The following is a 25,422-nucleotide window of genomic DNA, read 5'->3' on the forward strand; positions in this document are numbered from 1 at the left end:
ACTATTAATATATTTTAATCATATAATTGAAGCGGTTTTATATTTTTAACTAAATCTAGAGGTTTTATTAACCAGTATTCCAGAGAACACTTAAATGGTGTCAACAGCAGGTAGGCATGACAAGCATATTTATTATCTGTAAGCTGAAGTATGCCTTATGACTATGAGCATTAGAAAATGGAAAAGCAATCTATATATTGAAGAGTATTGAAAAGCCTTGTTATCTCTCATCTTTGTGTAGCATGATTAATTTTGATCTACTCCTTTCTTTGATCTTATTTGGTCCCGATAAGAAAGTGAACTTTATTGATTGGCCCTCTTCTATTAGTCCCTCCTCCCTGACCATAACTTTGAAATGTCAGCCTACTTTGGCCAAATATGACAACAGATAATGAGATAAAAGATATATTTCTGCTGCTCACAAATAAAGAGAGAAGAGATTCCGAGCTGTTCCCTCACAAAAGTTAGGACCATAATATGGCCTCAACTATATTAAAGACTTTAACACACAGAGAGACCTACTAGAAAATAAAGTCACAAATAAGCAGTGAAAAAAATGTGAAAGAATGAAATCTAAAAAATAATTAAAAAAAGCTTTGGCAGTTTGGGGTTGAAAAATGTAAATATATTGATTTTTTTTATACTGCCACCTTCTGTGTGAGTGACCATAGTTTTACATGTTTTATACAATTAGATTTTAATTCTACATGGGGTCAAGATGCAGAAGCCTTTTTTTTTTTTTTTCCAGAGCTATTTTCTGGGCTATTTGTCTCACATTTAATTTTTTCAAGGAAAAGGTTATAGAAAGTTTTTTATTTATATATTTTTATTTTTAAGCTCTAAAATTTAAAAATAAGCAGTTTTACAGAGCTTGCTTCCTAAAACTTCATGTTAAATCCCTTCTGCCTGTTCTATATTTTCTCAGACTGTTATTCATACAAGACAGTATTATTGTTTAGTTCTACAAGGCAATTTATAGTACTAGTATTAATATAGGATGGTGGTTCAACTTTAGGATTTTTGCTTTGAGATATCATTGTAAGCAGAAGGGGGTAATCTAGAGCTACTGATTTCCAGTTTGGAGGTTGGCAAGCTGGCAAGAGTTCCTATTTGGTTGAACTCCCCATTTTTCGCATTGTCACAGGCAATATGTTAATCATAACAATGTGTTCTCTGAGAGTAGAGGTGAGGGGCAGTGACAGTCACAAAGATTAAGGATTATATTTAACAACGTAATAAAATTAATTTGTTTCTTGTTAAATACATGTCGATGGGCCTTTACTGGAAAATATGTCGTTTGCTGCTAATTGCCTTTCTTCTGCAATAAAATTTACTGAACTTATTTTTTATCTGTACTTATCTTTAATTCTCTCTCCCCCTCTTTTTTTTTCTTTTTTTTCTTCTCATTTTTACACAAGTCAGGCAATGGAATCTGGTGCATATGGTTGCAGATTTTTTATACTGATATATAAAGAGGTTGGCTTAAATTGCCTGACACTTCAACAAAGACTTAGAACAATACAACAGGAGCGTCTTCTCTTTTCCTACAGAAGAATTATCTTTCTTGCCTATTGTGAAAAGAAAAGAAAGCCCTGTTCAGTCTCTAAGGTAATATGAATTCTATAAATTAGAAACAAATATATGACTTTGGAAACATTTAATGCCACAGGAACTTGTTCTCCTCTCTCAGTCCCAGGTGTATCATCTTCTCTCTACTGCTATGCATGTGTTAAACCTGAAGCATACTTGCCATATGTTTGTAGAGTTTTACTTTTAGAGTTTAGAGTTAAACTTTATGAAGCAGATGAAAATTTAATTTGAATGAAGCTAAAAATAACATTTTAATATTTGGGTTATGAGCCATACTAAAACTATGAGGCAAATATTTCTCAAAGAATTCTCTTAACTTTATTCCACTGAAACATGGAATTAAGCAACCAAATTTTAATGACCGGTATGTGAAACTTTTTCTTTCATTCCTCATGTAGAAAGAGGACATGGTACGTGTCTTTTAAATTAAGTTAAAAAATGTATATAGATATAACTTCTCAGCTCCTACTGTCAACAATATGAATATACACATATACTTTTGCATCTGAATCAGCTTACTTAATGACAGCCAATGCACAACTCTGTGGCAACAACCTCCGTGCAGAAAAGGTAACTTCTTTTTGGAGGTCATAATAGACATTCACAATGAAGCCTAGTCAGAGTAGATTAATGTTCAAGATTTTTGAAATGTTTTGAGTACAAAACAAATTCTATTCAGAGTTAGTCAACTGAAAATTTCCTTCTAAAAGAGCTTCTTAATGTATTTAAAAAAAAAAAAAGTAGCTCTATGACAGGAGCACAGAGGGAGGACAAGAGGCAACAGGCATAAGCTGAAACAAGAGAGGTTTTAACTGGATACATGCAAAACCTTTACCATGATGCAGAAAAGTATTAGAATAAGCTGCCCAGGGAATGGGAACCACTGCAGTTTTGAAAACCTCCTGTGAGATTTTCAAAACTCATTTCGATAAAGCCCTGAGCAACCTGGTTTGACTTCAGATCTGAGCCCCTACATGGAGAAGGAGGTTGGACTAGAGATCTTCTGAGGTCTCTTGTAACTTACAGCCCTATGAGTTTGTGATCCTGTGACTACAGATGAATTTAATTTATTCAGCTGTGGATATTTCTATTTGTTATAAAGGTCTTAAAAAAGGAAAATATAGATACTGTTCATAAAAAGCAAAATGAAAATATGGGACTGTGAAAAAATATTCTTCACATCAATGATAATAAGGGAAAACAAAGGAGAGAAAAAAAATCTTTATAATTACTTACTATCTGTATAGTTTTAACCTGTCACACACTTTTTTTTATTAAAGTAGGACATTATGGGGCAGTTCCAGAAGTGTTAAAAGTGCTAATTTTATCTGTATTTTATTGTCTTAAGAAATGCACAAGAAAAGAAGAAACAAACAGGCAGAAAACACTTTGAAAATATAATATTTTAAAACAATAATAAGTTTAAATTCACTTCAGGAATTTAAAACACAAATTTAATCACCAGAACAATTAATATGGACAAGAGAACCATATAAGAAAGGAGAAACTTCTGTCTTTGGCTAACGGGAAAGCATGGAGAAGCTTAGTCAATTTCTTTTAAATATGCTCAGATTTAAAGAAAAGAAAATTACTGTGAGGATGGCCAAATACATCAGGATTACCCAGATTGGATTGATCTGTGCCTCGGAAATATCTAAGAGGACTTAAGTCCTAACTGGTCTCATTCAAAGTTCTACTAAATGATGTTTTGAAATTTCTTTCAATGTAAATGATTTTATGAGTCTAAAAAGCAAATACTCTTTTTTTTTTTCCCTTTTCTTAGCATTTTTTGCAGCACCTAGCATTTTGAGATCAAGATCTGAGTTTCCTAGCAGTTCAGTACCATAAATAATAGTGAGCGCTGTTGACTAGCTCGGTCCAAAATAAACAGTGTTTAACACACACTAACTGCAACTTCTGCCAGCTTCTTGGATTGCTACAGCAGCTGAATGGTAAAACCAAAACGCACTAATAACAAACGAATGGTTACGAATTATCATACAATAATGTTCTATTTATGGGATAATGAAAAAGATTTTATAACAGATTTGCGTAATTAATCCTTTACCAGATGGCTTAGTTTCATTAAGTCTGCTGAAAACAATGCAGCAGCTCAGAGGACTTGTGGTCAAATTTCAAACTCCCTTATACATGTACAGAGCCTTATAATCAGCACTGAAGTAATGGTATTTCATATGGAATCTAATATGAATTGCATTTTGAACTTGTGGACAGTTCTATAATTATATTCTCTGTAAATAATGGAAAAAATACGAATTTTATTTTGGAAAGAGAGAAAAGTGTTTCATTGGGAACAGCTGCAAAGTTGTCTGATAAATGACAGGAAAATAAATTGATTGTTTTTACCATCCCTAAGGAGTTAAAAAAATCTCTTCTGAAAACTGAAACCTTTAGCAAGACGTTTACTAATTTTGTAGGAAATACTAAAAAGGATCTGATTGCTTGAAACCGTTTAAAAGAGTCAAAGTATCTTATAGTAAATGAATAACCTAGCCTGCCAGGTATTCAGTGAAGTTAGAGTTGATAGTGCTGCAAGGATACTGCTTGGGAAGGAATGCTTGTGGTTGCATCAAGTTCTGTCTCATCAGCATTCTTTGCCATAGGGAAAAAACACATAGATTGTTTTCTGTAGTTTCTTGCAGAAGACTTGCAGAATATAACCAATGACTCGCCAAAGCACAGCACTTCATTCATCATACCCTTCCTTCTTAAATACATGGAAGTAAGAGATGAAAAATGTGCATTCTTATTTCTTTTTCCTCAAAGGAGATAATTATTCACAGTGATTTCCAGCACATTTTATCTCACCTGCATTTCAAACAGCTATCCAAAAGTACACAGAGTGCTGAAACATTTTGTTACCCTCAAAACACATGCTTCTGTCTGGTGCTAAAGCAGAAATTATTCAGCTTTCTGCTTCTATTCACAAAGATACCTGCTTTTCAGAAGTGAGACATAACATTAAATTGTGATATTTTTCATCCATATGGTGAATAAATGTTTTTTTCTTCGTCTTGTTGAATAAGTTTACAGTAAATTGCATACCACTCCTAGTTTTAACATACTGAAAAAGCTCGGTGTAAGACTGTCTGAAGTTACAGATTAAAGCACTCCAAATAGAGAAAAGTTAATCATGAAATTCAGGAATTTTGTGAAACGATGCTCGTTCTTTCTGTACGAAGTTTGTTGGTGCAGGGGACACTGTTTCCTGAGCATAATTCTTAAACAGAAAGTTCTCGTTCAAGGACAGGCTACATTCATTTGTGATTTTAATTTGCAATTTATAGTTCTAGCAACATTTCCTGCCTCCTCATATTTTATTCTTTTGGGTGTTTGCATGAGTGCCTGTTTTCACATGGAAAGACTGTAGCCAGTACTAGGTTTGATAATATTTTCTGTGTCATGTGGGTAGTTATAATCATTGCATTGTTCTTAAAAACCATAACAACTAAGTAAGATAGTAAAATAAGATGAATACCATACAGATATATCAAGAGCAGTTGTCATATTGTTTAAAATACATTTTTTTGCTCCTGGAAAAACACACCTGAAAACCTGTTTCCTGCAAAACTCTTCACTGGGTGACAAAGTGCACTTAATATGTCATCTCAGATTCGCAAGACCTTCCCCACAGAGGAACCAGCTGTTTTATCAAACGGGACTTAAATGGATGTATAAGACTAATAACATATTTCTGTTGGGAAGCATACACAGTAATTGCATCTTTATCTTTCAACACATCACCATTAGAAACCTCCCTGTATTAAGGAACAGACAGAACAAAATTTGTTCAGCAGGTTAAGTAAAGGTAGAAATGCTTTGGGAAATGGAAAAAAAAAAGAGCACTGAAGAGCAATTCAACCAAATCAAAAAAGAGGATAATTTAGCTCTCCCCTGGAGACTGAAAATTGGCTGCTAATAATTTTTCAGATAGGCAGAAAGTTGTAGCATGCTTATTGGAAATGATGTTGATCGCTGATGGGTATTCCCTCTTCTTGGAGTTTAAGAAATTGTATGAGAAGGAAATGAGGACTGCAAGGATGATTGCATCTGCAAGCTATCTTTTTTCTTTCTTCTTCTTTTTTTTTTTTTTTTGCATAACTCTAGTCTTACGGAAGTGATAACTGTAAATTCCTTTGTCTTCAGTTTGAGTAAAACTAAAGACAATATTATATCCCTGTAAAGGGTTGCAAGTTAGGGACAATAGTACAAAGATAAGTTATGAACTGTGAAATTAACAAGAAAATCATATAACTATTAGAAAAAAAAGTGTTTGCATCAGATTGAAACAAAAATAATGTTGTTTTCCAGAACACAAATGCTCATAAAAAAAAAGCAGAAGCAATCTGTATGCACATTTTCTAACTAGTATCTAGAGTATCTTATCAACAAGATATTAATAGTTTCCCAAAAAAATTATGGGTATAAGTCAACATGAAGCAAATCAAACATCTGGCATTTTTAACTAAAAGTACAGGTACTGAAAATCATGTTGGCAGTCGCTCTTTTAAGACCTGTACTTAGCCCATGTTACAGAAGGACAATTCACTTCTCTCTTTTTTTTTTTTTTCATATTTATTCATTATATAAAATTTTGACAGGATTTGAAATCTTTTCTTGGCAAGAGATTTTCTCTGCTGTTGGTGGCCTTAAGAATTTGCCAGTGGTTTTAGCCAAGCTCTACCGGCTGCTGAAGTTTTTTAAAAATTCTAAGTTTTCTTTCGGATGATTCAAGACTGTATCAACTACAGCCCAGGAGTTATTTATGGATCTGTAGACGTAATAGGAATCATGCAGTGAAAGCATTATATCATTAGAAAATTAAAAAAAAAAAAAAAAAGATTGTATAAAGCAACCCAGAAACTGAAGCAATCATGCTACCTCCAACTTAAATGGCTTCACATGGAAACAACTAAAAACATAAACAAAAACAGAAATGTGTGTGGAGCCTGACATAGCCACTGGCTTGTGAAAACTTATCGTTTTGACACATATCCCTGCTTGTCCTTGGGGAATAAAAATAGGTCTTGGATGACTCAGTATAATCCTGAGCTAGATAGAGTCCAAAAAAGAACACCCATCTTATTTAGTTTATTGCCATATCCTGTCTTTCCTCCATGTTACTAGTCTTTAGTATCATTTGCTTGATTTGACTGTGAGAAGGGGGCATGGAACAAAAACTGTGAAGGAAGAGAGAAGGAAGAAGGAGACACTTTTGTGATTGTCATATGAAATATGTTCCTTCAGGCAGAGATGGAGGTGTAACACAGATAGAGGTGACATGGGGAATTGGTGATAGCCTCCACAAGGTATGTCTCAATAGGAGTATTGTTCAGGATTATTCACATATCAGCATTTTGCTCATGCCATTCAGGATTTAAAAATATTTTATAAGTTCCTTTGCAATCACTGAACTGTTGTAACATGAAATGAGTCCTCCACTTATGCAGCTGAATATACTACACTTTTTTGAGCAATTTCTTTTCCAGCAGAAATGCATTTTGCTGCATCAGTGAAATGAGCACTATGTTTTTACAGGGAAGAAAAAGACCTTAGCCATACATTCATAATTTAATTGTATTTCTTTAATTCCATGTCTTGTCTTTACTATTTAGGATATTAGGAATTCACCAAAATGTATTTTTGATTCATTGTGAAGCACAACATTTCCAAAACTACATTGCAGGATAAAACATAATTTGCTAAAAAGTACTTTTGCACTGCTTTGTAGTACTCTATATGAATTATCCAGACAAATGATTGTTAATCTAGCCTTTCATGAAACCGAACACATTTTTCTGCCAGAAGATGTTTCAAAAAATCATTGAACTGGATTGCATTTGAACTAACAAGTACAATGTGTGATGAACCTTTGCACATTGTATATTTCCATGAATGGATGAAGAAAAAGACATGGACCTTAACACTGGAAATTGTTTTTGATCTAATAAGTCCCTTACCTTATTTTGAAACTAGCAACCTGATCTGCTCATTATCTATTGTTTATGAGGTCCTTTATATGAGAAACAAGTATGACGAAATCTGAGAACAGCTTCCTATTCTGCTGCTTCTGCTCTTGCTCGTCCAAGAATAAGTCTTTGCTCTACCTCATACTCTCTAAAATGCATGAGGTAACACTGGATTATAATATTGCTCAGTAGGGTCAGTAGGCTCAGTAGGGTTGCTATTGTGTCAGTAGGGGTGAGATATATTCAGTATCGGAAAAGCAGAGCTTATACAGGAAAAAGAAGGTTTGAACTTTAAAAAAATTATTTCCATGAGTTTTAAGAAAACATCAGCTTTTAAGGCAGTCATGGGAAGGTTATTAATTAATTGAGTGAAGGTATAATTAATTGGAGAAATAAAGAATTAAATAAGGAAGACAGGGAATGAAGAAATTAGATATAATCATCTGCAGGTAGAGAAAGACTGGTATGAGCAAACAGGAAAATATTGAAACAAACCAATAATAAGCAGAGAACATTGAAAACCTGTTAACCTGTTTTGTTTGTTTGTTTGTTTTCATGGAAGCAGATTCATGCTGTTATAAAACATGATTGATTAATTTATATATCTTTCATGTAAAACTGTAGATCAAACTAAGGGGCTGATGATAGAAAAGGAAAAGTTTGGCTGCTAGTCAGATAGCATAATAAGTAATAATCAATAAGATAAAGCCAATTCCAAGTAAAAGATACATCAATTCAGTATGCTATAAACAGTGAAAACATGAGAAACGGGGCTAGTCATCCTGTTCTCCTATTCACATAGAATCTAGCATACACCATGTTTTAGAGCTAAATCACAACAAACGTGTCTCCTGCTTGGTAAAGATTAGTTTGTTCCTATCAATTTGAATAAAACAAATGAAAAAACATAAAATAAAGGAAATAAAAAGAGCTCTTACCTTTCCCTGCATGAAAAGGTCCAAATGATATTTATTGTCTATCTCATCTGATTGAATTAATCCAAATACATTTGGATACTAAATGAAGTCAAATTAGGTTTGTTGGATATACCTGAATTTAATAAAATAATTCTGAGTTTCTTTAAATCTTCAGCAATTGTAATCAAAGTGAATTAAATAATTATAATTTTCATACAATCAATAATTCATAATCGTCCTCTAGAAACATTCCCAAAACACTTAATTAAATCTTCATAGATCTGAGACAATCCATCTTCTTAAGTGGAAGTGTTGACTTTTATTTCAATCTTCTGAATATTCTAAAATCTTTACAGATATCATGGAAATTGCAGAGCACATTATTCTGACATCTTTACACTCTGTTAACAGACAGCTCGTTACATATTTTTACCACATTGTTGGAGTTTTTTTCTGACTCTTGGGTCCTTTTATTCTTTGGAATTTCTGTCTCACAAGTTGTCTTCCACTCTATGAGTTCTTGTTCCTGGAACTGGTCCTTCTTCTAGATCCAGACTCTACTGGATGCAAGGATCATGCTGTCTATACCCCTTTCTCATTTTCTCAGTGATAACATATCCATATTTGTGTCAATCGTTCCACATCACTTCAAGATTACCTGCATTCTGGAGTTCCTTTAGTGGGTCTCAAAGATGCATTATGGTCTAGCAGACACATTAAGAATAAAAAAAAAAAAAAAGAGGGTCCAGGATGATAGGAAGCACTAATACTACCATGAACTGTAGTAAAGAAACCCAGAAATCTAAGGGGTAGTTCTGACTATCAGTCAATCATCTTATCTTATAAATACGGGGACATCCCCATAACCCATTGGGCTCTCCTTGCATGGCAGCGGGCTGCAGGCCAGGATCTCCCCTTGAGCAGGGACGCCTCTCAAGGATAGTCCTCCAGGTTAAGAGATCCTTCCAGATGGTGACTACAGCGCGCCTTTCTCTTTTCTGAACTTGTAAACTTTACTTTGCAACTGGGCACAAATCCCTTAGACAAAAACCGTTGACCAGGTCTGGGACTAGGACTGGATCCAGCCACACCCAGACTCCTCTCAGAAGGAGTTTGGAAAACAAGGGGGTCCAATCTGAACCTCGTGACCCAATGGGAGGGTGTCCTTGGTAATTCTGTGCATCTTGAACCTCCATGCAGTAAATAATAAGTGACCTTGCCATAGAATCTCGAGAAACCATTGTCATTACCAATAAAACCTATTCCTATTTCTTTCCCACGAGTGAGTGCATTGTGTCACCCACGCTCACCACCACTCATTCCGTGACACCATCTCCTGTAAAAAAATGAAAATTCGGTGACTTATCACATTCATATTTATAAAGTTTTAGGAAAGATTTTAACCACTTCTTGAACAACTCATAAAGAAATAATAATAATAATAAAACCACTAAGTTATTTGCTGTTAGCATCCTCACATACTTCTGTATATGCACAGTCATGAAAACCTTGGAGCATGACTCTCATTCAGTCTGCAGAGTATGACACTATAGTATGTGGTAAACCCCAGAATACAAACTGTAGGAATGAACATTATGAAATCTTTCCCTAGCTAATGACAGCTGGTTAGGAGTGGCGCCACTGGGCTGATGGGCACACAGCAGAACACACAGAGCAGGTTTAATTTCTGACCATCAATACCACAGAAAACACCGAAAACTATTTTATCCATTTCTCATTCAGCAGACAGAAAATCCCTATCTAATGCAAACAAGGCAACCAAAACCACATTTCTAAAGATGTACTGCAGAACTAGCACTGGGGTTTTCTGTTATTGTGCAAAGACATCTAACCCATGAGAAGAAAAACATCCAAACAAAACAACAATGAACCCAAACCTATATTTCCTACATACTTGTTAGTAAGTTGTCTAAGGCAACACATTTCAAGCAACTGTAAAAAACACAAATGATAGCTATGTTATTTAAAGATTTCTTTCAAGAATGGACAGATTATACACAAAAAAACAGTATGAATATGCATAACTTTCGACTATAGAGATTTTAATATTATCTTAAAAATATTTACTATTTCAGAACTTAATACTTTTTTTTTTTTTTAATGTATGACCATGTGGTATTTCAACTGCTGAATCTGTCCTACCGTCACAGGTAATGAATGATCTGTTGGTATTTCAACTATCCAGTAAATCTCTGTGGCAAGAGTGTACAATACATTTACAAAGAATGGCCTCAGCATGACATAGTATTTTGTTTAGGGAAGAACTGATATATAAACGCTCCAATTTCCGCTGAGTAAAGAATAAAGAATTATGAATAGAACTTCAAGTCAGGATTTAAGGAAAGATCCTTGTTTCTGTTCAAACACTCAGACTTTCTCATAAATAATGCAAACAAGGTTTTCCAGTGCTCTTGGATACAAGTGATTCTATCAGGACCTAGATTTCATCAATATAGCCATGTTTATATCAGTCTTTGCTTTCCAGTAATGTTTTCTTTCTGTATTTTTCTTCCTTTCTTTCTTCTGTTTCTACGGTTTCTCATCTTCCTCCCCTGAAATACTTATACATATATAAGTATATTATCCTCTCCAAAGCATCACAGCAGTTTTGTGACAAGGAAACAAAGCAAGATAGTTGTTCTTTTCTTTGCCAGATCACTGAGAGATGAAATAGCTGCAATAGCTGAGATTGCACAAAAAGTGGCTGGAAGTCAGATTATCTCTTATTCTGTTTTTATCTTGTGCCTACCAACTGTAACCCCATCTGGTAATTAGAGACAGCTCTTCTTGTGTGAGTTGTGAAGAGTTGTGACAGCCTCAAGAAACCCCAAAACCAGGTCTGGATGACTGTGGTGGAGATCAAGAATATTCTGAAGCAAAGGGTGAGGTGATTGAAGGCTCTGAAAGGACAAAGAAACCTAGTGAACTTGCATTGTGCAAAATAACAAATTTTAGATGAAGAAGATGTGAAGCAGAGCGGGTAGGAACCAGATTCGGACTTGGAGACATTTCACAAAATTTCAATTATTTTTATGTCTATTCCTGTTCCAAATCAAAACAAGAAATATTTCAAAAGTCTTTCAAAGCAAATTAAAACCGCCAAGGTTCAGATCTGTCAACACATTTCAGTCATACTAAAGCTTTAAATTTCAGTATCATGATTTTTTCAAACTCTATTTTAGATCTGCAAATAAATAATTTATTTTTGGAAAGCAGTCAATATGAAAAATATAAAATATGAAATGATGAAAAGAAAATTGTTTTTCCAAAAGAAATATGAAGAATTTCTGACCATCTCTACTGTAATGTATTATAAACAGCTATTTGTGTCAGAAGAACTAAAGATCTATTTCATAATTTTGGTGTACAGATAATGGATTTTTCCCACCTGGATTGAATCACAAGTGAAAATATTTTGAATATAGCACTGGAAAAAGTCAATACATGGCTTTAATAATCAACTGACACATCTTTTGGGTAAGAGTTGTGTTGCTTTCATGCAAGTAGAAATGAATGACTGATACAGCAGATTACAAGCTACAAGAGCAAACGTAAGATTTTCTTTACAAAAAATGCCACCAGCATACAAAATTCTTTTCCCTGTAGTGTCTCTCTTCTAAAGGGATCTAATTTCACTAATATAGAAATAACCATATGTGTCAAGCTGTATTTCACGTTTTTTCAGATGATTAAATAGCCAAGATTAATAGCAAAAATGAATCTGTGGTTTAACTACATACATTTGCCATTAAATGACAGTGCAATAACATTACGAATTCTGCTTCTTTTATTTTTGGCATCACTTTTAACTCATGCATGAGAAGCTGTGAAAAAAAAAAAAACTGCATCCTTGAAGAATACGTTTTGAATGTACAAAAGCTGAAATGAATAAACAAAAAAGGTCAACAAAGAAACAAACCTGATTGACATGTACCAACAAACTCTAGTCCAATTTTTTCGCTGTGGGATCCCAGCAGTGCCTCCCAGTTCCTGAGGCCGGATGCAGCTTATCTGTGATCTGACTGCATGTCAAGGTACAGTCAAGGTGTGCTGTCCTTGTCACATCCAAATTTCCACAGGAATGAAATCAAACCATGCAGGCAATAAACCAGCTGCATCAGCAGGGCCTCTGGTCTGAATAAATTGGTACACAGGATGGTCCAGCATGACTGACCATGGTGTTTGTTTTGTTTACATTGGCTTAAATCGAATAATGTGAGCTGGAAAACTGCCTAATTGGCTTTATACAAGTTGAAAAGAATTGGGATATCATGGCCTGATGTTGTATTTCATCATAGGTATCTCTATCATGCCAGTTAGATAAGTTCATAATAAGGTGAAGCCTTGTCATATGAAAGTAATTACTGAAGATATAAATTTCAGGTTTTATTCTAAGAGTAAATGACCTCTTTAGAACACAGGAAAGCTTTCATTAGCTCAATTTGGTACTGCAGCAATATTATTCATTTGGGAGTGAGGAACTGGTATGTCTACACATAAAAAAAGCAAGTCAAAGGAGGCTATGAAGAGCATCAGATGTTTACCTGTTCTTTCTTTTTCCCTGGCAACAGGAACAAACTAGAATCTAGCTTTTTAGATCCAAGTATGTATTTTGAAAAGGAAAGCACATTGAAAGTTTTATTTTTTATTATTTTTATTTTTTATTTTTGGAAATGAAGTGTATATACTCTGATACATATTTTTTGCTTTGACTATAAATTTTGAACAAGTTCTGTCTGTAAGAGCTGATTTTTAAACTGGTTTACTCATGGCTACCCAAATGATTCTGTCTATTCTCACGCTTCTAAAAGGTACTGCTAAATCAAAATATTTTGTGCCAAATTTCAGACCAGAAGAAGCCCTCTGTTGAATGTTAACAACAAATTGCAGTGATATAGTTATGCTTGGAACAGCAATACCATGAATGTTCATGACATCGTCTATTTTAATGTACGCTGGTACTAGCTTCTACATGCGGAACTCCCAGGGAAGCTAAAGGGAAAAGATTACAATACATTACAGGACTCAGAGTATGGCACATGATGGGAAGACTTCTCAGAGATGAAGATAAGCATGTTATATTTTACTGCAATACAACCAGCATACTGTATTATGTTATCCCATACAGGAAAAAAAATACTGAACTAATTTTAATTTTCAGCAGGAAAGAAAAAGGGGAATGTTGGGCATGGAGAAAGCAAAAAAAAGATGTGGTAAAATTCATAACTAGGCAAGGAGAATTACTCCAGTTGCCAGCACATATGGAATCACAGTTTGTTGGCAAAATGAAACGTCATGCAAACTACAGTGTAAATTTAATTTAGCATTTTATAAGATATCCTACAAACTGAAAAACATAAAAGAATCAAAATAATTTTCTTGCTTTTGTTTAAAATAGCAGTTTCTACCTTCAGCTCTATTATGTCACATGTTCTTTTTGACTTTTAACTGACTTGCAATGCTTTTCTCAACTCTGATTATTCATATTCTTGTTGTATTTGCTGGACGTATTTCAGTATTCATTTATATTAAATATATTAGCTGTTCTCAAGCCACGATGCTTTCAGTGCCATCTGCTCCAGTAATATTTTTGTCCCTTTCATTTTTGTATGTGATGATTTAGTCTGAGTTTGACTCCATTTTTTAAAAAGAAATTAACTCTCTGGTGTAATTAAAGAGGAGTGAAACTACTAGGGGATGGTTTGAATAGTCAACCATCTGCTGTATTTTTGGGTTCCTAAGTTGAGTAAAAGATTATTTGCAGATTTGCCATGACAGTTATTTATATAAAACAGGGAACAAAAACATTTTACAAATGTTCACGCCTCTTTCAAAGCATTCTCTTAAACTCTTTCTAGTGTAATATTGACAGAACAAAACATAAACTACATCAGTAATTAGGGCAGATGGTAAGACATGACAATAGTCTGTCACTCTGACTCCTCTATCCTGTTTCTCTAGTACCTCTCTGTTGTCTACAAAATCTTCTCCACTTACTGAAAGAAGCTATTCCCTTTTACTTTGTAAAATAACTGGATAGGATAACAGGGCCTATGTCTCTAAAACGCCAATATCCACATCTTTTGTCTGATAGTCCCAGTTTGAGCTCTGGATTTCCCTTCTGCAACTGGGTTGAAGACTCAGCTCAGAAGTACTGTGTATCCCTTGGGAATTTCAGTCTGTCATAGTCCAGAGACTATGACTGGGTTAGACAGAAAAGAGAAAATCATTTCTGTCTTACAATCTAGGCTTATAATTTCAAATCTGTTACCTATAAGATAATATCCAATATCTATAAGATTATTTTATTGAATATTTTTCTGAATATATGTTTTTAAATATATTTCGTCAGCAGTGAGCCAAGACTTTTAGCCCATTCTTCCTGCATGTGGAAAAATATACATTTTTCTTCCAAAACATGGCAAGTCATCTATGTATAACTGTTAGATCAGATTGATCTAAACTGTTCAGTAAAAGTTTCAAGGTTCTTTGTAAGCTAGAAAAGGAGTAACATCTTACCTCCCCGCTCTGTCTGGAGCTGCTGGTAAGGCTTTTGACAGCAGCTCTCATAAACAGACATAGACAAGCTGATGTAGTGCAAGCTTGGTATGTGGTCAGTGAGGTAGACTGAAAACTGAATGAACCACTAGGCTCAGAGAGTTATGATCAGCGGCACAATGTCCAGAGGAGGACAGACCCTGGTGATGTCTCTCTATGGATCAATACTGTGGCTGTTTAACATCTCCATTAATTACTTGAATGACAGGACTAAATGAACCCTCAGCAGGTTCCAAAACTGGCAGGAGTAGCTGATACAGCAGATAATCATGGTGCTATTCAGAGAGACATCAACAGACTAGAGAATTGGGTGTGGGGGAATCTCATGATATTTGGCAGAAGAGAAATGAAAAGTGGGAAATAGTGCCCTGCCAAAGCACAGGTTGGCAGCCAGCCATCTGGAGAGTAACTTTAAAGAAAAAGACCTAGAGGTCCTGATGGACGTTTAATTGAACATGGGTCAGCAAGTGCCCTTGTGGCAAAGAAAACAAATTGTACCTTGGGCCACATTAGGCAGAGAGCTGCCAGCAGACTGAAGGAGGTGATCATTCCTCCCTACATACATAAACTGCTTTTGAAGAACTGTGACCAATTCTGAGCTCCTCAGTACAGGAAAGAACATGGATTTACTGGAGGGAGCCCAGCAAAGGACCTCAAAGAAGATGCTGGACTGGAGCATCTGTCATGTGAGGAGGTATTGATATAGCTGGGACTGTTCAGCCAGAAGAAAAGAAGACTCGGTGAGATCTTACCTATATATATATTTGATGGGAGGATGCTGAAAGGATAGGGCTAGACTCTTCCCAGTAGTTCCCAGTGACAGGATGAGATATAATGGACACAAACTGAAACATAAGCAATGCCACTTAAACACAAGAAAATGTGTTACTGTGAGAGTGGTTAAACTGGTTGTGGAATCTACATCCTTGAAGATATTCAAAACTTGATTGGACAGGGTCCTGGACAACTCCTTACTCTAGGTGACCGTGCTTGATCAGAGCAGGTTGGACCACAAGAGCTTCCTTCCTATCAGCTATTCTGTGATTCTGTGAAGCTCCTTAATTTTTCTGAAGTAGCATAGTACAGTCCAGACTAAAGGCTCTTACAACCTGAATTTGAGATTCATCTATCTCTTCCTTGACTCCATGCTACTCAACTCTCTGCTACCTCCAGGAGAACTTTCTTTAAGTTTGGTGGGTATGTTGGATTCATCCTGAGATACATAATTCTTCTTATACATTATAAGAAAGATTTGGGTTGTAAGATGGGCTTTTATTTTGTAAGGGCTTTTATTTCAGGATTCAACTCTCTCATCTGATCTGATCTCTTTCCAGGAACCATATGTGAGATGTACCATAGCTGTGAAGCACTTTTTAACCTTTTCTTTCTGAATTTATGGCATCTTACATTACTTCTAGATCTGAACAGTGTAATGACACACTTCTTTTGCAGTCATTGACCTCTCTAATCTGTACATTTGCAATCTGTTTTGGGATTATCAATTGGTCATCATAAATTCTATGATAAAAGAGAGTTTTTCCCCACCCCTTATTATTCTATTCCCATTGGATTCTTCATCAGGTCCCATAGGTTTTTTGATGCCAATTTATAATTCAGGTAATTTCTAGAAGTTATAAGCTATATCACAAAATCAATCATAACCTTCTTAATATAAAGTGTTTAATATAGTTCTTAATATAAAGTGTCATTACAAGTGTTATTTTTATATTTATACTAAACCCTCAAATGCTTACCCACATCAGCCAGAGTATAAAGCTATTCACATAGGTCAGTGTTTGCAGGATTATCACTAAAATGTTATAAATGCCTGGTAAATATCTTCTAAAATGACAGATTCCTTGAGGAGAACTAATAAGTATTTCAAATTGCTTTATATACTGCTGTTTTTTTCCAACTAAGTTAGTAATTCAAAGAAGCCTTTTTGTTTTATATTACAGAGGAAAATATAATTACTTTTTAAATTGATTAGGGAGATAATTATAGGTTGTTCAGTACAACAAACAGTGATGAATTCGGAATTATTTTGCCAGTATAATCAAAAGCCATGTCTCTAATGGCAAAGATTTCATCTGCAAGATAAAATTACACAGACATTTGGATCAGAAAGAACATTTATGTTGCATTACATGTTTGAAGATTAAATTAAATTAGTGTTTTTTAAGTCAAGAGTGATAAATAGACCGGCACAACATGTAGAGATAGTGACCATATCCATTTGATAGACATTTTTGTGTATCAGATAAACAGTCTGATTTGGATTAAAACCATATAGTCAACATTTTTAAAATTATTTACTTTTAGTATAGTCTATCTGCACTTCTTCTTGGAACTAAATAACTAATTTGGGCAGAATATGTGAACAGTTATGAATGATCTTTAACAGCTCTCAGATCAAGCAGTTCAAATGGGGAAACATTTAAGAAAGGTTTAAGGTTTCCTTTAGGAGGGCTTGAGTTTTTTCACTCTGAAATGTGATGTAAGTGGTCAGAACCTGAAAGCTTGACATTTGGTTGTTTTGTTTCAAGTTTTTCTATTTCTCCATCTGCCAGATGGAGGGGGAAAAAAGTTATATGCCTTCTCTCTCCTTGAGGTCTCATGAATTCTATAATCACATCAACCTTTTTGTTTTATTTTGTTTTGTTTTTGAGGAGAACTTTCTGTTGTGATCTAGAAACTTATTTATTAAGTCAAAAGAGTTACAAAGCCTTTCAGTGTACTGAAATAAAAGGTACAGTTATATACATATGTATATACATCATATGTATGTATATGCAGGTATAATTTTTAACTCCTTCAGTAAAGAAAAAAAATGGAAAGTCTTCAAGTTTTTCTTCAAAAAAATTTTAGGCTCCTTAGGTGTCAATGCGTGAAACATTCTGTCAGGTTCAAGTAAATTAGAATACATTTACTTAAGCTGGCAGAAAACTTAACATTGTAAATGAGTATTTGGGGAATAGTGTAGTACAAGGTCACTTTCTGCGAGTGATTGACTGACGTTATGTGAAATAACTGTATTTTTTTCCTTAACTTAAAGGTGAATTGACTGAACATAAAAGGAACATAAAACAAGTTATCAGTTTGCAACACAAAATTAGGTTAATTCATAAAAACTATTGATTCTTATGTTAAGAAATGAAAAATCAGGTTTGGATTGTTCTAATGCTATTCAAAATCTTTTCTGCAAATGGTGATTCTGTTATATTTTCCTTACAAAGGATTTTATTTCAAATAAATGAAAAAATGAGTTTACAAATAATTAAACAAGGAATTTTTCTTCAAATTCTCAGAAGACATTGGTTGGTTTGTCTTGAATTATGCATTCCCTATTTCATTTTTATAGTCTTGATATGTTTATCATTTAGTGTCTGAGTTACTTGTGTCCATACATTCCTTATACTAGCTCTATAAAATTAAAAAAAAATCCTATCAGATTTCAAGTTTTCCCCTTCACGCTTTGTGAAGAAATAGGCATGTAGACATATTGTGAGTAAATTATTGTGTGCAGTTCTGGGCTCCCCAGTAGAAGAGGGATGTGGAACTTCCAGAGAGAGTCCAGAGTAGAGCAATGAAGATGATTAAGGGATTGGAACATCTATCATATGAGGAAAGACTAAGCGAGCTGGGCCTGTTTAGTCTGGAGAAGAGAAGAATGAGAAGGTATCATCTGACCCATATGTATAAATATCTCAGGGGTGAATGCAGGGAGGATGGGGCCAAAGTCTTCTTGGTGGTGGCGGGTGATAGGACAAGGGGTAATGGGTGCAAGCTGAAACACAGGAAGTTCCATCTCCAGGTGAGGAGGAACTTCTTTCCTGTGATGGTGACAGAGCCCTGGAACAGGCTGCCCAGAGAGGCTGTGGAGTCTCCTTCTCTGGAGATCTTTCAAACCTTCCTGGATGCCACCCAGTGCCACGTGCTCTATGTGTCCCTGCCGGAGCAGGGGGTTTGGACTAGATGACCTCTAGAGGTCCCTTCCAACCTCAACTATTCTGTGATTCAGTGATATCTGATTTATTGGCTTGGTGCATACATTATCTTTGTTAGCTGTTATCCCATTTCTCATGTCTTATTCATTTCTTCTCCCAATTAAATTCAGCAGTTTTTCTTCTCTGCCTCTTCGGTAATCATTGCCTCAGATTTTCTATTCTAATGGCTCCAAAGACACAAGGTTAATAAAGAACAGCAAATTAGAAATGAATGTCTGTTTTAGCATGCCATATAAAAAATCCAGTAAAGAAAATATACATAATCACGGCATTATGCAAGAATGCATTTTTTTTGACTGATTATATATCAGACTAGAATAGATGGTGAAGGAAAAAGAGCCATATGTAAAGGGTGATGGAAACTGGGTAGACATAAAAGTATGAAAAGGATGCAAATTTAGAAGCAAGGAACAGAAAAGGTTAGAGCAGGTCTGCACTGGAGTTACTCAGCCAGTACATAACGGAAGTAGCCTAGTTGTGATGGTCCTAGTCATGTGGGCATTTTGATACTTTGGATCGTACTCCATAGATTAATCTTGCTAGGTGAAAGCCAACATAACACAACCTTTTCTCCTCCTCCTCCTTCTCACCAAAAAACCCCTCTAGTGTTCTTGACACTCATCACTGCTGTCTGCTACATGGAAATCTTCCAAACTTATTGCTTTGAAAGAATTTCTGTGCCTTTAACATAGTAGCAGATATCCTCTTTTTCTCCATATGAAGAAAAAAATCAATGGTTTACATATGAAGACTTGTTAATGATAAAACACAATAATTTCCTTCAGTTTAAAGGCACTCAGAATAGCTCTGCCTATTACAATACTATTCAATATTACTTCATTTTCTTACAAAATGTCTCACAGTTTTCAACTGTAGCTTTTTTCTGACTTTGCTTATTGGCATCTCGAGTAACACTTCCTTCATACTATCCCTTTTGCAAAATTAACATCTTCTTGAAGCTTAAGATACGCAAAGTAGAGGCAGTCCTACCATGAGCTTCAGTGTGTTATGTCAGACAAATCTGTTACTTTTCTATTTGGCCTAAATGGGAGGATTTTCTCATGTGTTCTTGTTTTTGAAATACTCACATTGTAAATGAAGTTTCCTAGACATGTTGCTCTACTATGCATTTTCTTTTGCTTCTTGTTTTTAACAGATATTACTTTCATACATATAAAAAATGTACAGAGATTTCTTAACGGCATTGAGATTTTCTTATTTTCATAGTTGCCTCTGAATAACTCAGTCAGAATTGAACTCAGGGAGTTCAATCCCAGAATCAGATTAACTAATTTCTTAAATCTATCAATGTGTTATTATGCTTAAACAAACAAACAAAAAAGGTAGCATTCACTACTATCCCATATTAATTGTTTACATCTTCAGGTGCTTGTGCATATGCAATTGCATTTTATATATATACTCTGCATCAGCCCTTAACAGAGTTCAGCAGTGAGCTCAAACACTATCAAAAAGACAGAAATCTTCATGCTTGATTGTTGTGCTAGCCAAGGTCAATGTCCTGTATACTCATCCTGTGATAATAAATACTCCATTAAACGAAATCAATATATTAGTATTTTTGTTGCTTATTAGAAGAGCTCCTGCTCTGCATGCACAATGTTACTGTATATAAGATATTAGTTAGACAGCTCATGCAGTGCCCACATTCAAAGAAATGAATTTACAAAAAGATAATTATTCAGGCTTTTGAGGGCCAAATTTAACAGAATAGTAACATAATTTTAAATAGACTTTTGTTAAAAATATAATTCTTGTGATCTTTAAAGTATTTTCCAATGTTCCTGCTTACACAATAAACCAATGGATTTCCTATAGAATTTTAATTGGTACATTAAATTGCTTCAGAACAAAGTAACTGTCTTTTGTTATTCCAGTGAAGGTCCTTGTCCTTTCCTTTCTTCTGGAAACAATTGCGTTAAAAACCTCACACTTAGTTCCACTGTAACTCCACACCAACCAGTTGCTAATGAAATGAGATTGCTATGATCAGTAACAGCTTTAGACGCTGTTCCTTCTTATTCTCCTCTGATTGTTCCTTCTCATCAGAATCTGAGAGGCAAAAATTCTAAGAGGAAGCAGAGGAAAATGGGTAGGGAAAGCAGGGCAGCAAGGTCTATGAGAAGAAACAAGAAGAATTTTAAGATTTTCCTTCTCTACCCAGTTCTGTTTAGAAAGCCTGTTCTAATTGTCTAATGTTTAGAGCAGGGGAACTGTGAAGAATGCAATTTTAAAAGGTAACATTATTTAAGAATGATACTTGTGAGAAGATTCTCAAGAAACCTCTTATAATTATTTCTTTGGGATGTTTTCCATCTCTGTGTCCAGACACAATGGCATTTGTGGCCTCTTCAAAACAAATACACACACCCAAAGCTTTTGGAAAATATCTTTTCAGACTTTTCTTGTTTTTTAACTTCAGTTTGCAGAAAGTCACTAATGACTGTTGTTACAGAAACCTTACTTCCATGACCTCTCCCTGCTCATTCCTCATTATTTCTACTGTGCTTGGCTAGAAGATGTAAAAGATCTTCCATTTCCCCCACTGAGCTGTCAGAGCAGAGCATACCAGTCAGTTTACCTCCTTTCTTTCCTTGGACAACCTTTGTTTATTTATTTATTTGTTTGTTAGTTTGTTTGCTTTTGCTGGAGACTGCAGACATTGCTTTAAACCGACAATAGAACCTCAATAGACAGTGCCTGATTTTCTTATTTTCACTGTTTTCCTCTGCAGTAATTCAGTTCTTCTTGAGCTCCTGGTGATTTACACTCACATAAGTAAACAAATCACAGTGCTAAACACAAGTTTAGCAATAATATAGAAGTTAAGAAGCCAATTCATCTCTCCTGTCAAGATGAATCGAGTCTGGAAAACAAGCTAGTATTGCTATCTTTGTATTACCATATGAGCCTGCTTGTTCATAAGTTAAGACTTATGAATTGAGTGTTCAAGCACTCAGGAAGACACTTGTTTTAGGATTAGATAATTCCTGCTTTATTAGAAGCTTTTTTTTAATTTGCAGTCCTGCAGTAGATTCACTTCTGGAAGTAAAGCTAGACATTAACTTTTAGAAATGACAAAATCTGTTTTTTGGGAACTGTTAAGTAAGTGGCCTGCCATGCTAAACATTTACTTAGAAATCAGAAGAAAATTCCACTTCAAGGATTAAAAGGTTAAACCCATATAATGAGTTCTGCTTACTGCCAACTTCTCTTCAAATATATACTCACAGGTACTTCATGTCTCAGTAATTCTACTAGATAGAAGCACATCACTGAGCAAAAAGATTGCCCATTATGTTTACCAATTTAAAAGCTCTTTGTGTGTGTATGTGAAAAATTTTAGCAGCTTTGAGTCCTCCTTATGAACTCCAGAGCACAAAATTGCTTTTGTAAAATGCTGAGAGGACCAGCGGGAAATAGAAGCTACTGCTGTGTTTCTTACAAGAAGAAAATGGTCACTCTGTGCTTCTTCTTTAGTAAAGATTTTTTGTAGCTGTGAAAGAGTTTTACTTTCTCTCTATTCAAGACTTACCTTTTTTCTTTCTTTCCTTTTTTTTTTTGACTCTCTATGTATTGAATATGAATGTGATGTAAAGATTTAGATGGACGTTACTGTTCAGTTGAGTTTTTTAAATCTGGTGGAATCACTAGTTTGTTAACCTGACTCATTTCAGCTAAGCATGTTAAAGATATAATATCTGAAAGTATTATCTTTGAATTAATTAGGAAACTAGAAACTCTTTATTACTTGAAGAATTCCAGATAATATATTGAAACACTGCATATGAAGAATTAAATAACAAAACAGGAATGCCAGAGGATAGCTAGAGCTATCCCTAAGCTCAGACTGGTGTCCCTAAGATCAGACTGGTATGAGGTAAGTAGAACAGAGTGATTTATTTGCAAACGTGTTATCTCTAATATTCATGAGTTATGTCTGATTTTAAGAGGACCTGAAACCAAACCAAACATGTCAGGTTTATCACTTATTTACAGTGACTGTGTCTTAGGATATAAAATTTATAAAATACTGTAGCTGTTATAAAAATGTTGGGAACAGCATGAGAGTCATTCAGCTTGGCTAGAATGTACTGAATAAGGAAGGGAATACTACTGTACTTTTTTTTTTTTTTTTTTTCAAATTTGTGGAAGATTCTCTATAATTGGTGCTCTCGTTGTCTCACTGCATGATGTGAGAAAGATAGGTTTGTCAGTCGTTTCAGAACTACAAATGACTGTCTGGCTTCAGAGTACACAAACGTCCTCAAAGCTACTTAGGGACACTGACCATCACTTGTAGCTTGCAACAAATAGGATGTTACAGAAGATCAGAAACTCAATGCCTGATCAGAATTTGGAGAAAGAATGAGAATTGGGAAAATACAAGTTGTGAAAACTTCTGTCTTCCATCTCAGTGATATCCCAGAGCTGCAGCAAGAAATTTAATCTTATGTCCAAGATATTTGGGTAAGAAGAGCTCTTAAGATTCTTAGATTCTTTTCTCAGGGTGTATTCTGCAACTGAGCCTGCTTTTAAAGTCACTGGTATTTTAGAACTCTGTATATTAAACTAAATGAATGTTTCTTTCTTTAGCACGTCTATATGAAAAATGAACCAGTTGCAAGAAGTTTGATATCTAAGTTCTTCCTGCTCATCAATCAATAGAGAACAGTAACTCAAAAAAATTAATATGCATCTCATTACTCTTATGAAAAATGTATGTTATAAGGATCAGTTGGTTTCTTAAATGCTAAAGTATTTGTAATGCGGCTTTCTTAATAACTCTACTTATTACACTAATTTAAAAAAAATTCATCTCTATAACTGATAAGTATGACTTAACAGAAATATTTTAATTATGAAGATCTAGATAGCTAATATAATTCATATTTTTATTTCATATAAAGTTGTTGCAGTTAAAAAAACGACTTGTGAGTATAAACGGTTGGTCCTTCCTTGTGCAAAATAAAATGTAATGTTGTAATGATTCATTCTGACCCATGTTGCTGTGGTATGTTTCAGCAAAGGCAACATTTGAATTTGCATCCAAGCCACCCAAACAAAGGCTACTCAAAGAAATATTGAAAGCTTAACCAATAAAATTTTAGTTTACCACAAGCAAACTACTTACAATTAAATATATTAAATTGACAAGACAGCAAAGCAGCCCATGTTTGGAAAACAACCTGAGTGATGATGTGCAATCTGGGAAAATTATCCAGGTTAGTCAAAGTCTACATGAAAAAATAAAGTTAAATTCTTCTTGTATACTTCCAGCTGATTAATGAATTTAATATAGTCAGCAAATTTCAGTATTTGCTTAAGTAGAAAGGATTGCTTTCCTTTTTCAGACTGTTAAATGTTTATATTTTTGTACTTATTTAGCTTATCTTTCTAAAATTATACTGGAAGAATAATAAATTTCACATTATCAATATTTATAAAAGCTAGATGAACACCTCGCATGCTGCCTGTCACTTTAAGGGGGATTCTACCTTTAATTTCTCTTGTAATGTAATCAGTGTTGTTGTTATTGTTGCTATTATTATTTAATTCTCCCCAAGGAATATCAAAGCTATTTCTAGAATGTACTTGCTAAAACTTTTGTTTGAGATACACTTCTATATTGTTTCAGCTGCAAATTATGGTGAAATGCAGAGGTGATTAAACTAAGGTCTCTTACACTCACTCAGGTATGTGTTCTTTCAGATATATAGCATATAGACGTGTTGTAATGTTCTCATCATTAGACAGGAAAAGGTTAATTCTTGTACAGGATACTTTCATGATCACAACTTTTATGGCTTAAGTAGGGGTAGGGGATCTATTTGTCCATATTATAAAGTGAGTTTTAGGTGCATAAACCCACCTCAGATCAAATCAACATTTCAGTTTGCTCCACCTCAAGCATGACTGAATCCTTACAACTTAAGATCACTGGAAGGCTTCAGTTTAAAGGTGTAGAATAAGACAACAGCTGGTATGGATTATCACAGCTGTATTACAGGAAATCTATCATTTAAAAAATAACATGAAGAAAAAGGGGGTTCATAAGAATATTTTATTATGAAGCTTTACAAGAATTAAAAACACTTGTAAGGGTGACATTAGAATGTCACAATTAGCTTGACACAGCTACTGAACTTGAAAATCTGATACTATATGAATAACAAAGATTATAAGATATTTTTTTTTCCTGCAGAGAAGTAGGAAAGAAATAACAGAGTAAGCCTAGGAAAAGAGAGAAGATCACTAGTGGAGTAAGCATTGTAAAAATATACCGAAAAGCTTACAGACAAACATACTTCTAATCCA

This window comes from Tinamus guttatus, unplaced genomic scaffold, assembly GCF_059628265.1.
Source record: "Tinamus guttatus ecotype Peru unplaced genomic scaffold, ASM5962826v1 Tinamus_guttatus_pri_ptg000472l, whole genome shotgun sequence".
Classification (NCBI taxonomy): Eukaryota; Metazoa; Chordata; class Aves; order Tinamiformes; family Tinamidae; genus Tinamus; species Tinamus guttatus.